The sequence below is a fragment of the Anoplolepis gracilipes genome, chromosome 14 (genome assembly GCF_047496725.1).
Source record: "Anoplolepis gracilipes chromosome 14, ASM4749672v1, whole genome shotgun sequence".
In the NCBI taxonomy this organism is placed as follows: domain Eukaryota; kingdom Metazoa; phylum Arthropoda; class Insecta; order Hymenoptera; family Formicidae; genus Anoplolepis; species Anoplolepis gracilipes.
Window position 1 is genome coordinate 4,194,055 of NC_132983.1, and position 12,983 is coordinate 4,207,037.

At 35.1% G+C, this 12,983-nt stretch overlaps 1 protein-coding gene across 5 annotated transcripts in view; it reads left to right on the forward strand.

Moving 5' to 3' along the window:
• The window catches only part of Ss (aryl hydrocarbon receptor spineless), a 200,380-nt gene that overhangs the window by 57,485 nt on the left and 129,912 nt on the right, over window positions 1–12,983 (forward strand). The window lies entirely within an intron of this gene.

The window sequence follows — 12,983 nt, forward strand, 5'->3', positions numbered from 1 at the left end:
AACAAAGATTTACAAAAATACATTTATATTACATAATAACAAATTTTGTAAATATTTGCATCTACAATGTCTGTTTGACAAATCATCTAAAAGTTAATGTAAAATCTTTGATAACATATTAAATAATAATGCATATATAATAATAAATATGACTTTATATTTAACCAATATTTTATTAAACATTTAACTAATTACGATGCAAAATATTTATATAAGAATGATAAACAAAAATTAATATTCAGCCAAGCCTCTCTGAAAAAAAATGCATTTTAAACACCAACATTATTTGCTTGCTTTACACACATACCAAGTTCCATCATTTTAGAATCATAAGAGATCCACTCGCGAGCGTTCCTCATCAGCTGACAACGCGCGCCTTTCGTGACGCGGTTGCTCGCGAATTAATCACGTTTATAGGACGCTTTGTAACCGTTCCCTATGGTCCCTCGCTCTGCCCGAGTACGCGACAATTCCACGCGAAAAGACGACATGAGGCGGCGGCAGTAGCAGGCAGGTTGCATTCCCGTGGGATGGGAAAGCCTAGAAAAAGGGAAGCGCAGCGAATTACTCAGCGCGTAGCCGCGCCCATTTGCGGAAAAGAAGCGGATATAATGGTGAATTGGATTACCCGGGGCTAGGGCTGAAGAAAGCGAGCGAGTGATACAAGAACGCGAGAAATTGCCGGTTCTCTTACCGCGATCCAGTTGCGCTATGATACGAATACGTTTCTGAGAAAGAGAGAAAAAGAGAGAGAGAGAGAGAGAGGGAGGGAGAGAAATATTTACGATAACGATTTGTGACGAATTAACCGAACGCTTGTCCTTGTAAACACTGCGCGACTATAAGGAATGTGATGTAACGAGATGTAAGAATAAGATACGCAAGATTTGTCTCTAGAGAATATCTTGGGAAGAAAGTTTGAGGGGGGCTATTTTTTTATCAATTAAGAGACGAAATGCCGTTGGATTATTTTTACCTTTTGAAATATCCAATATCAGCATCCAATCGTAAGATTCTTGCGATAAATGGTTTTACTAATTACAAGTATTAACAATATAAATATTAAAGAACTCTTCTAATTAATGTTCTTAAAAAAGTGAATAATAATCATTTATGCAAATTAACAACATTTTAAATAATGCATTGAGATGCTAGCTTATTTAATACAAAATTAGATATGTTGATTTCTCATTCATACTTCAAGCATAGATTCTTGGACGAAATTATCTCCTCTTTCTCTTAGAAAAAAATTTTATAATTCGAGCTTAAAAATTACAATGCAAAATTTAAAACAAAATTTAAACGCGAAGCGTTGTTGTTTTTTGAACATTTTATGTGACATAATAATATTGTTCACATATAACATACATTGCACTTGCAATCATTCGTTTCAATTTGTCACCTTGAAACTATTGTAATCTTATTTGTCATTTGCTTCTCCTCCACCTTTCTTACTACATGCGCTTCTTTGCCTTCTCCTTAAATTATCATCGCTTATACGCGTCAAAGAAAATGGAGTATATACCCTATTAATCGTCGAGATACTTATCGGTCGTTAACGAGGGGAATGTTAATTAACGAACGTTTGCAACGTGTTAGCTCCTTGCACCTGCACGCTTCCAGTTTTGCGTAAAACGTCGCGACCTATATTGACAGATTAATAAACAGATATGTTATCTTTGTCTCTTAACGGCGGCTGTTTGACGATATCGATGTTTCTGTAAGATCAGTTTAAGTTGATGTATACCGACTATATAATGAACATTAACAAACCAAGAAGATGATGATAGTAGATAGAAATATATGAGGTTTGTTGCACAACACTATTGCATTTTTTTTTTTAATTTCTCGTTATTTAAAAAATATTGTTTATAAAATATATACGTAGATTTTACCGGATTAGAATTGAAAAAAAAAACATAGAATACTTTTTTACTCTTTTTTATTTTAAAAATATAAATTATTTTTATAAATATATCAAGTATCAATTATTTCGATTGCAAGATATTTAATGAGAAGATATGTGTATCCGATTTTCTAATCAGATAACTCTCGGGAGAAACGGTGGCGATAGGTTTCGATTTACTGTTAAATTTTTTTTTTTTTTTTTACCTTGAGTGGCCGCACGTGGGAGATGAACACACTTCTCTTCATGTGTTTACTCACACAACGTCTGTATTCAGACGCACATATATAATTAGGTTTCACGTTGTTTGATACGCAATGCACGCAGCCGGAAAAAAACCGGAAAATCGTTAATGAACACAAAGTGGTAGACATTTCGTTCCTCTAGGCGATACAAAAACCACTTCCGGCATAAATTAAGTGTACGCGCGTAAGAATTAATTGTTTTCACGTGCGTAATCAACTCGCGGCCGATTCCTGTTGAAATGATACGATTAGTCAATGTGTGAAGTACATTTTATAATACGTTGTTTTAATTATTGTAATGTCGAGATACACGCATTTGACGTTTTTCTTTATACGTGTATCGTATTAAATGTTAGATATTTTGTTAATATTAGTTAATATAGTAATTGTTGTAACAAGTTTAATCCTTTTGATTCTTTCAATATTTTACAATTTGTTATCATGTTTATTATTAAATAACATTGAAAAATGTATATATATATATTAATTATTTGTCCATTAATATTTTATCATTATGATCATATAATATTTATTACATACTCTAAAGAAATTACATCATATGCAAGCATTGTCCAACGATATTATATATATAACATTAATAGTATAGTTGGTTTTTTATTTAGGGAGAAGATGGTTATAATTATTAAAAAGATAAAATTGAGTTTTATCTTCATAAAATTGTTAATAATCGACAACATACATTTTTAAATTTGATAAAAATTCTTAACACAATAATTATTTTTTTTTTTTTACGGAATACTTGTCGACTTTCTCTCGCAGTACTTGAAATATTCGCTGAACCTAATCGTGTCTGGAAATGCGCATCGTGACGAGTGACACGAGCCGGCTTCCTCCCTACGGGGAACGAAAAAAAAAAAAAAAAAAAAAAAAAAAGATGACGACCAGACGCAGGATGCCGGCGTGTAGGGTGCGTTTTCATACAAAATAACGAAAGTTCCTTCCGGTATCGGATCACGTAATACGCTGGTCGTACGGTGTGCGAAAGTTCTCTCCGCCTGGTAGGCGGGTCTGACTGCCAAGTCTAACCCTTATAACGCACATTCACCGACTGTTTACGTACCTGACGTGAAAGCATCACGAAATGCAAGTCCCGCCTATAGAACGGGTGCTCGTCCGTTTGTTCGCTCGGCAAAACGTGTAATGAAATTTTTTTTATTTTTCGTAAAAATAACGTTTGACACTTTTGAATCAGTGTTCAGATGAAATTGAATGATGTTATCAAAGCCTGTTATACAATCTATATTGGTAATTTACAATAGATTTTTTTGTATCTTCTCTCTCTGTCTTTCTTTATACAATATTATTAATTGAATACTAATGTAAATGTTAAAAACGTAAGTTTTAAAAAATATTAAAGAATATTTGGACAGGTTTTAACTGATTTCTAATTTATGTGATGTGGATAACATCGTATTCTTAATTAAAATCGTAGATTGAAGCGGAACACATACGTGCCGTTAAATCCAGGATAATGGTGCGTGTGCATTATTAATATATTCTGGGAAAAAAATAACATCGATAATATTGCCCCTTTCGGAATAAAAGGAGGAAGGGGCAAGCGATCGTTGAGAACAGGGAATGTATATAAAACGAGTATTCAATTATATTGTTAATTGCACTAATAAGGAATGTGTGATTATTTAACGAACGGTGTACGTCGATATAATGGCAGAACGTTATTTGTATGCGTGTACGATTCTGTGGTTTATACCTGTCGATATAAGAGGTGTCCGTGTTATTATTTTCTATTTACGGTCACACATACATACGTAGATGTTGGTGTAGGTAGCACGAGACAATCTATCGTACGGTATGTTACGTGAGTTAAAATGTGCCGCGCGTTGATAAAGCGTTTTAAATGCAATCGTTAATTTCGCGTTCCTATTACCGCAATTAGAATTTGCATTTTATAAATATGCAATTTCGTGGCGGCACTAATCCACTTCTCGGTCGCGTATCCCTCTTCCCACTCCAGTTCTTTGCAACTTTTCGCTCTGTTCACGATGCCCCCTCTAGCTTTCGATGGATATAAACTTGTCAAAATAGCTCGAAAAGCTCTTTCTGTCTTTGAAGCGTCGAGAATGATATAGTTTTATAGCACATCTCTGAGAAAACTGATTGGTGCAACGATGATTTTATCAGAGATTTAATTTATAACTGAAAAGGCATTTTAATTCATCTAGGATTATTGATTTATCATTTGATGATAGCATTTAATTCTTGATTTAAAATATTGTATTATGGTATATTACAATTACAGACTTTATTTCTTATCATCTAAAATGGTTAGAGAAAATTGTTAAATACAAATATTAATTATTTAAAATGTTTTTGACAGGTCTTCTGTCTTTTTTTTATATCTAGAATTTTTGATAAATTTTTTCAATTGATTCTTTCTTAACAAAAAGTCATAACTACATTATGTGCGTTGAACCAAGGGTCTTCATTTCGCTCTATCTACACAAATAAAAATTTCCATGCTCTGTTACGTGGTATTTTAGAGACACCCGGTTGACCACACGAGCACTAACTGGCAGTCTCAACCAAGAAGGCACAAATTAGCGATTCTGAGTATTTCAAGACGCGGGACGTCAAGTATATGACAAGTACTCGTTGTCCAATTTCGTTAAATCTTTGATCTCACCGCACAGATCGAGCGGATCTTATGACAACTCTTGTATTCCACGTCTTACATTTTTATTGTACGCCTTAAAAATAATTGACACAATACAAATGTTAATTTATATTTCAAAAAATTTAATATATTTTAATACACGACGTAAACATTTAATCATAGTGATAATAATAATGCTTTAATTCCAAATAACTTTAACGTGAATGATAGTTCACGATTCGTTAAAGAACTTGTTGCGGCAGTTAATTCATAGATCATAATTAATGAAAGGGATTTAGAGAATCGTTTGCCTTTTTTTGTAATGCTTTTAATTGCTACACATGTGCTGCAAATCGTGAAATTTCTGCCCTTTCCCAGCCTATCCGATTACGAAATTCCGACTTATAATATAATATTGATAAAATAATTAAGAAATATTTATTTTGGAAATTCTATGATCGTTGATTCTCTTAACAGAAATTAATGGTTCTAATTATCGTTTCTATCACACTTATTATAACAGCGTACGACCACATCTGCCAGATGACTGCAGTGAAAGACCGTTTTCATTATTCAAACGCGCCATCATGACAGTAAACCGTGCACGATGCGCGGAAATCGATGCCGGCCGTTCTGACTCTACTATGTAATCGTGAGAAACTGAAATTGTTCAATCACACGCGCCGGGAGCCGCGAGATCGATGCAATTGCATAGTCGTTGACGTCCCGGGCCTGCATTCGTATCCCGCATTTAGCGTTAAATGCGCCGACGCGATTCTCATCTAATAATGTTGCATGCGATCTCCCTGGTAAACTTCGAATTCAACATTTAATGACACAAAGTAGCATGCAAATATACATTTAATTCGTCATCAATTCAATCATTCAATCGATGCATAATGTCGTATATTCCGCATTACAAATTATAGTTATTATTTAACGAAATTTTAAGAATAAAAGATATAAATATCAATGTCGACAACTTTTTTAAACAACTTTTGCTTAAAAATTTATTACGCAAATAATTACAAAATTATTTATTTATCGAGAAAGGCAACTTCAAATATTAGTAATATTATTAATAAATAACAAAATAATTAAAGCTACCTTTCTCATTAAGCTAATTGATAACTAATAATATTATTATTACTATAATATGCGCAAGGTTTATATAAAAAATTCAGGCAAAATAAAAAGATACACATAGCTCGTTAAAATTAACATTAAGAGATTGATTTGCTTTAATTTTTATCGAAATGTGGTCCAAATTAATTTTATTCTTACGATCACGTGATATTAACATTTCCGCCCGAGGATGCAGCCGGTTAGCACAGCCGAAACTAAAGGAGCAGGAACGACCGTGGGATCCGCGTGCTAAGGATCCTCTCGTTCTCGCCTTCCTCCATTCTTCTCCTGCCCCCCTTCTCTTCGATCTTTGCTTAATAATTGTTTTTTGCACTCGTATTTACGAGGACCGGCCAATGATACGCATTACGTGTGGCGTTAATTGTACCAAAACGCGCGCATCTGCCTTTTCAACGCTAAAATTTTACGTATCCTATTACTATTTACGTGTTTAGCAAATGAAATGCGCGTCGCGTTTCGCAATTTATTTTGCATAAGTGTTCGATATTCAATACTTGAAAATATCGTTTGTTTGTACTTTAATTTAAAATAGCGGAATGACAATATGTCAATGTAAGTAACGTCAGCAAAGTAGATATATGTTAAGTGAAAAGTTAATGCGAAAAACTTGTATTCCGGTTTATTGGAAAATTGATTTTTCTCTGTTTCAATAAACGCAATAAATTATAATTTTTTTATCAATTCTATATAAAATTTTAACATTTTGCTATATTTTACCTGATTTCATGAAAATTCGGAATAATGGACTTTAAAGAATATTGCAGAGTTTAAAACGTTCCGTCTCAAGTTTCCCTCAAGTTTCTCTTATCTAAAATGTTAAATTATTTGATAGGTAAAAGCATCAAATCTTTATTTTGCGAAGCAGTGGTCACGAAATACTTGCATACCATGAAAAGGTACTGTTCCTGCCAAATTAAAGTACAAGATGCTACCAAGCTCGAAGACGATGACGTAAAATCCCCAAATCAATAATATCGATTCGTCCCGGATCATTTTCTGTTTTTAATTATACTTTAGGTTAGCCGAGGTTAACCCCATTAAGTTTGCGATGCCGTAAGAAGGCTACCATGATCTTTATTTCGTTTCGTTTCTCCGAGATCCAATTACATCCGTTTACGTTAAACATTTTTAGGTTTATTGCTTGACGTTGCAAAACATGAAGAATTGGACTGACTTATTGTGGTGCTATTTTTAACTCACTCTGAAAGTTTTCAACTCTCAAAATTGTATAATCATAATTTTATATCGATACATTATAATTAAAAATTATTTCTGATGAAAGAAGAATTGAAAGAGAGAGAGAGAGAGAGAGAGAGAGAGAGAGAGAGAGAGAGAGAGAGAGAGAGAGAAAGAGAAGCTTCCTTTTTTCAAAGAAATTAGAATTAATCTATTTTTATATTTGTGTGTGAGCAATAAAATATGTAATAATTGAAAATTAAGAACATTGAAATGTGTTGAATGAAAGAATAAGAGATGGTAAACGAACCGCAGTTAATTAATTTACGAGAGTTAATGTGGATGTAATGAAATGTTCCTGTTTATAAAATTGCATTTTTGCCGATAATCTACAGTTTTGTGTTTATCTTGTCAATTTTTCGACAGCTCATTTTGATCTCTACGTTTCACCAATTATCATCGACCGGGTTAACGGCAAAATTTCGAGGAAACCTCGGCAACGCCATGTCCTTAATTATTGGTTCGCAATAATCTCGTTGCCGAACGAGACTTTTCGAGCGTCCAGCACATGACTCCGATCACCAATTGTTCGCCTTTTTTTCTGTGATCGTTAAAGATCACGATAAGTTCAATAGGTTCATGGATTGAAAAATTAACGCGAAACTGGTTTGATGGGAAAAGATGAGATATTGACGCAGACCGTAAAATCGATCGTTTCGGATCGCGTGATGGAATGGTGTTTTTCAAGCTCTTTTAAACAGCGAAATATCTTTGAACGATACAATATTTGTCACGACATATATAAAAATAAATGAATTATGTTTATTTTATTCACACCTATTAATTAAGAAGGAAATTAAAAATCGCTTTTGATTTAAATTACTAAAGATAAAAAAAGTATCTCTCTATATTTTTTATGGAAATTTCTAGAAAATTTTAATGAAAACATGAAAAAATTAACTTTAAATTAATTTGAATTCACTCCTTCATTACGAATAATATTGCTTTACATTTGCAAAATACTGAAGGGTTATTAAGGCAATAAATGGATTCTGACGAATTCGTGTCCGAATGGGAAAGCGCGGCGAATAGAAAGCGGTTTAACTTATCGACGTTTTAATTACCCCGAGTTTATTGCCGGTTTAATGACTGTAATTATGCGAGCGTCTCAAGACTTCGGAAAGCGAGAGAGAAAAGAAAGGGAGGAGAAATGAGGGGAGGAAATGTGCGCGGCGTTTCTCCCAGAGAATCGGAGGCAGCGGAGCTACCGCTCAGATAATATGCTAATTTCTTGACAGGTAAGTAAAGCACGTAAGGGAGATCGGACCACGCTAACCTCACAATTCTGTCGAATCAGTAATGGTTATGGCCGTTAATGGCCACGTATTTCATGGTCGGTCGATCATCGCTTTACTGCACACGACTGATTGTCCCTTTCTTCCTTCCTTTTTCTACCCTCCGCGCTTTATTATTCGCCTCGTGATACGGCAGCAATTAGAAGCGCTCATTTTTTCCCCCCTTTATGCAGCTTCCGTTGTTCTCAGACAAGAGATTAACTGATGAGAGTCGAGATTTTCTTCGTGAACGAAGTAAAAAAATTTAATTCGTGTTTTTGATTGAAAGTAGAAAGTAGTCGTGCAATTGTTATTTCGAGAAAAATTTTACCAAGGATTTTACATACTTTTTATTTCATATAAAGGAACATTTTTAAATTATATATTTAATACTAGAGAATAATATAGAATAATAATATTTCCAATAATATTAATAAATATATCTATTTAGCAGAAAATATTATATATGTATTAACAATGAAAAGGTTATCAAATTACTTTTAATAATTTTTATAATAATATATTTTTATAATTATAATACATCGGTTTTAAAAACTAGAAATAATAACAAATACTGTCATACGATTAGTTACTGAAAAGAAACGGTAAAAAAATTGAGAAACCTAATGAGTTTTATTATAATAAAAGTCTAACTGCGTCAGGTACTTTTAATTATCTCACCAGCCTCGATACCTCGAAACGTAACTCTTTGATTTCGGCCTTGCAAAGAGGTCGACTCGCGCAGCCCCCTCGGCCTTAATAACTTTTTCTCGCGAAGGCAGTATCTCTTTCTCTTGAGTGAGAAGCGCGAGTTAAGCGTGCTCCACCCTGTGTGTATATCGGGGCCACCCTGGGTAGTATCTGGGTCCTTCGTTTTCTCGCGCGAGAGCGCGGTTACCGATATGCAACAATTATTATTATATCATCCCGAGGTGTCAGGAGGTCAAGCGTGCCACGACTACGTATAGACATAATATCGGTGCCTATTGAACGCGCGCCACGTTCTTCCCCGCCCCACGTATACGGCCGCGATACGTAATTATCCGGCCGGACTGCCTCGCCCCGATATTTATGGGATCGAGAGATCGAAATCGAATCATGCTCGGGCAGTCCCATCTGCCGTCCGATCTGTCTCTCGAAACGTATGGCATATCTACGAAATCGGCATCGATTCGCGATCGTGGAATTAAAACTGTCTTTAGAAAAAAATTAACGTATTTTATATTAACATTGAGTATGTATAATATATTCATATCTTAAGAATTAAGACAGAATTAAATTATTTTGCACCTATACATTTGCAACATTATTCAAAAAATCCATGAGACCACCGCTACTTGTATCGTCATTAAAGAATTATAAATGAAAGATTTAAGTTTTGCATTCTTGCTTAATGTCTCGATATGTTTCGACAATAATGTGATAATAATATAAAAGCGATTTAAATCGAATACAGTTTCTCATAATTGAACTGATCCGTTTCTTCATTTATTTTTATTTTCGAGATTGCAATTATTATTGCTCGCAGTATTCAAAAGATTCAACGGGAGAAAATAATAAGGAATTGAATACTCGGAAGATGCGCCATAATCGTCCACCCCCGGGATAAATACATTATCGCCTTCTTTCTCTTGATTCTAGATCGCGATCTCGATCCAGCCCGATTAGCCGAGGTTGGTCCAGTCGAATCTCACTTTCATTCCCACACGGACTTCTTTCGACCCACGGCCGACCAGTGTCGGCTAATAAAATCTATTTTTATTAATATCGTATTATATCAGGACCGACCAGAGATATTTAACGTTTACGGCGGTTCCGGGAAGAGCGCGGAGTCGTAACGACAACCCGCCGCTTGGCACCGGTTGGCGGCTTCATTCTCAACCAAGACAGTTTAGTTAGCAACGTCGATTCATTTATACCACCAATTAAAACTCTATCTCGAATATCGCTCGCCATACGAACGATGATACCTTCTATCCCGAATTCACACAGGATAATTGCACGCGAAAAGAGACCGCCTAGTTCAACGATAAACCGCCTGCGTTAGGTTTCGCAGATTTATATCGGTGTCTCTCTTGATTTCTCGAATAAATTCTAGTGGCAAAAAAATTTATAGCGGATTTTCTTCGCACAAGCAGACGTTCGTTAATCACTCATCTAATTCTTACGTGATACAAAAATATCAAACGCTCGTCGAGAAAAAAATCTGGAAAATGATAAATCGCCTGCGTCGATTTCACAGATTTATATCGGTATCTCTCTTGATTTCTCGAATAAATTCTAGTGGCAAAAAAATTTATAGCGGATTTTCTTCGCACAAGCAGACGTTCGTTAATCACTCATCTAATTCTTACGTGATACAAAAATATCAAACGCTCGTCGAGAAAAAAATCTGGAAAATGATAAATCGCCTGCGTCGATTTCACAGATTTATATCGGTATCTCTCTTGATTTCTCGAATAAATTCTAGTGGCAAAAAAATTTATAGCGGATTTTCTTCGCACAAGCAGACGTTAATCACTCATCTAATTCTTACGTGATAAAAAAATATTAAACGCTCGTCGAAAAAAAAATCTGGAAAATGATAAATCGCCTGCGTCGATTTCACAGATTTATATCGGTGTCTCTCTTGATTTCTCGAATAAATTCTAGTGGCAAAAAAATTTATAGCGGATTTTCTTCGCACAAGCAGACGTTAATCACTCATCTAATTCTTACGTGATAAAAAAATATCAAACGCTCGTCAATGAAAAAAAATCTGAAAAAAATTACGTGGAAAGTACCTTATTGTTATAATTATACACACGTGACGTTCAATGACAGCAGTGAATCACCCGCGTATATTGTAAAAGTCGTCGCGGCGATGCTAACCTATTGACCGAAGACCGAATACCGATGCATCACGCGATGTACGGCGCGTTCGTGGTCGTGTAAGGCCTTGAACCGATCGGCCAAAGAAACGCGCACGCACTCCTGATGGGAAGGACAACGGTTCATTGGATCGCATGTGCGTTCGTCGTGGAAACAAAACGCACGCGGGTGTTACTCTCCGTTCATTCACTCGCGGAGTGCGTTGGTTACATGGCACAATGACGTTCTCTCGTTGTGCTCCGAGTCCTATTACGAGAGGACATGGCGCGATATTGTTGCCATCGTATTAACGGACCGTCGATGAGAGAGAGAGGGGGCTTCCCTTAAGAAGCTACAGTTGCACCGCGAACGTATATATGTGGGATGATCCCCACATACTTTTGCGGTTTGTTCGTCACGCGTCGCGAAAGAAAACGCGCGGCAAACATATATATGTGTATTGAAGCGTGAACGCCATTTGGAAAATTACGGTTTGCAACACGCTAACGTGATAAATGTAGGAAATAATAGCGTAACGAGAACATACGCGCGCACGCACATACGGATCTTTAATTTTGCCCCATGTTTATCCATATCTTTCGCGATGAATACGAATAATTAGAATTTATGTCGTAATCTACCGGTTGCTGTGTAATCATAGCTCGCTATCTGAGAAATTACTTTTTAGAAAGGAATGATTCTCTTTTTACTCTATGAATGACACAGGAAAATTCTTATAAATTATCTCAATATATATATATATATATATATATATATATATATATATATATATTAATAATTAATAATATATATGTAAAATATTAAATTCCTTTTTTATTAAATTATGCATGACTTAATAATTCTTTTTTTTTAAGATTAATATGATTATTATAAATACTCAAAACTACCTTGCCCCAAAAATTTTATTTCCATCGTCAATACCAAATTTACTGCTTCGATAATAAATAGATGTCATCGAAAGGTCTAAATCATCGCACATATAGATCTTTAATTTTGCCCCATGTTTATCCATATCTTTCGCGGTGAATACGAATACTTAATTAGAATTTATGTCGTAATCCACCGGTTGCTGTATAATCATAGCTCGCTATCTGAGAAATTACTTTTCAGAAAGGAGTGATTCTCTTCTTACTCTATGAATGACACAGAAAAATTCTTATAAATTATCTCAATATATATATATTTATATCTATTAATATTAAATAATATATACATAAAATATTAAATCCCTTTTTTATTAAATTATGCATGACTTAATAATTCTTTTTTTTTTAAGATTAATATAATTATTATAAATACTCAAAACTATCTTGCCCCAAAAATTTTATTTCCATCGTCAGTACCAAATTTACTGCTTCGACAATCAATAGATGTCATCGAAAAGTCAAAATCGTCTCATCCACGTACCACGTACCTCTTACACGTGGAAACCTTGACCGCCGTGACGGGACGCGATCGCACGGGACGGAAAAGGCACGCACGTACGTACGCACGCACTTTCGTTCGCTCCCGACGGACGGAGAAGAACGGTTCATCAGCTCTCGCATGTCTCCTGGCCGCGAGGAGGAACGGATAGATTTACACGAGGTCGCCGCGCCGAGGTTACACATTTACTTAGACACACCTCGTGGTTCATTCACCAGCGGCGGCACGACGGCACGGATGATAGC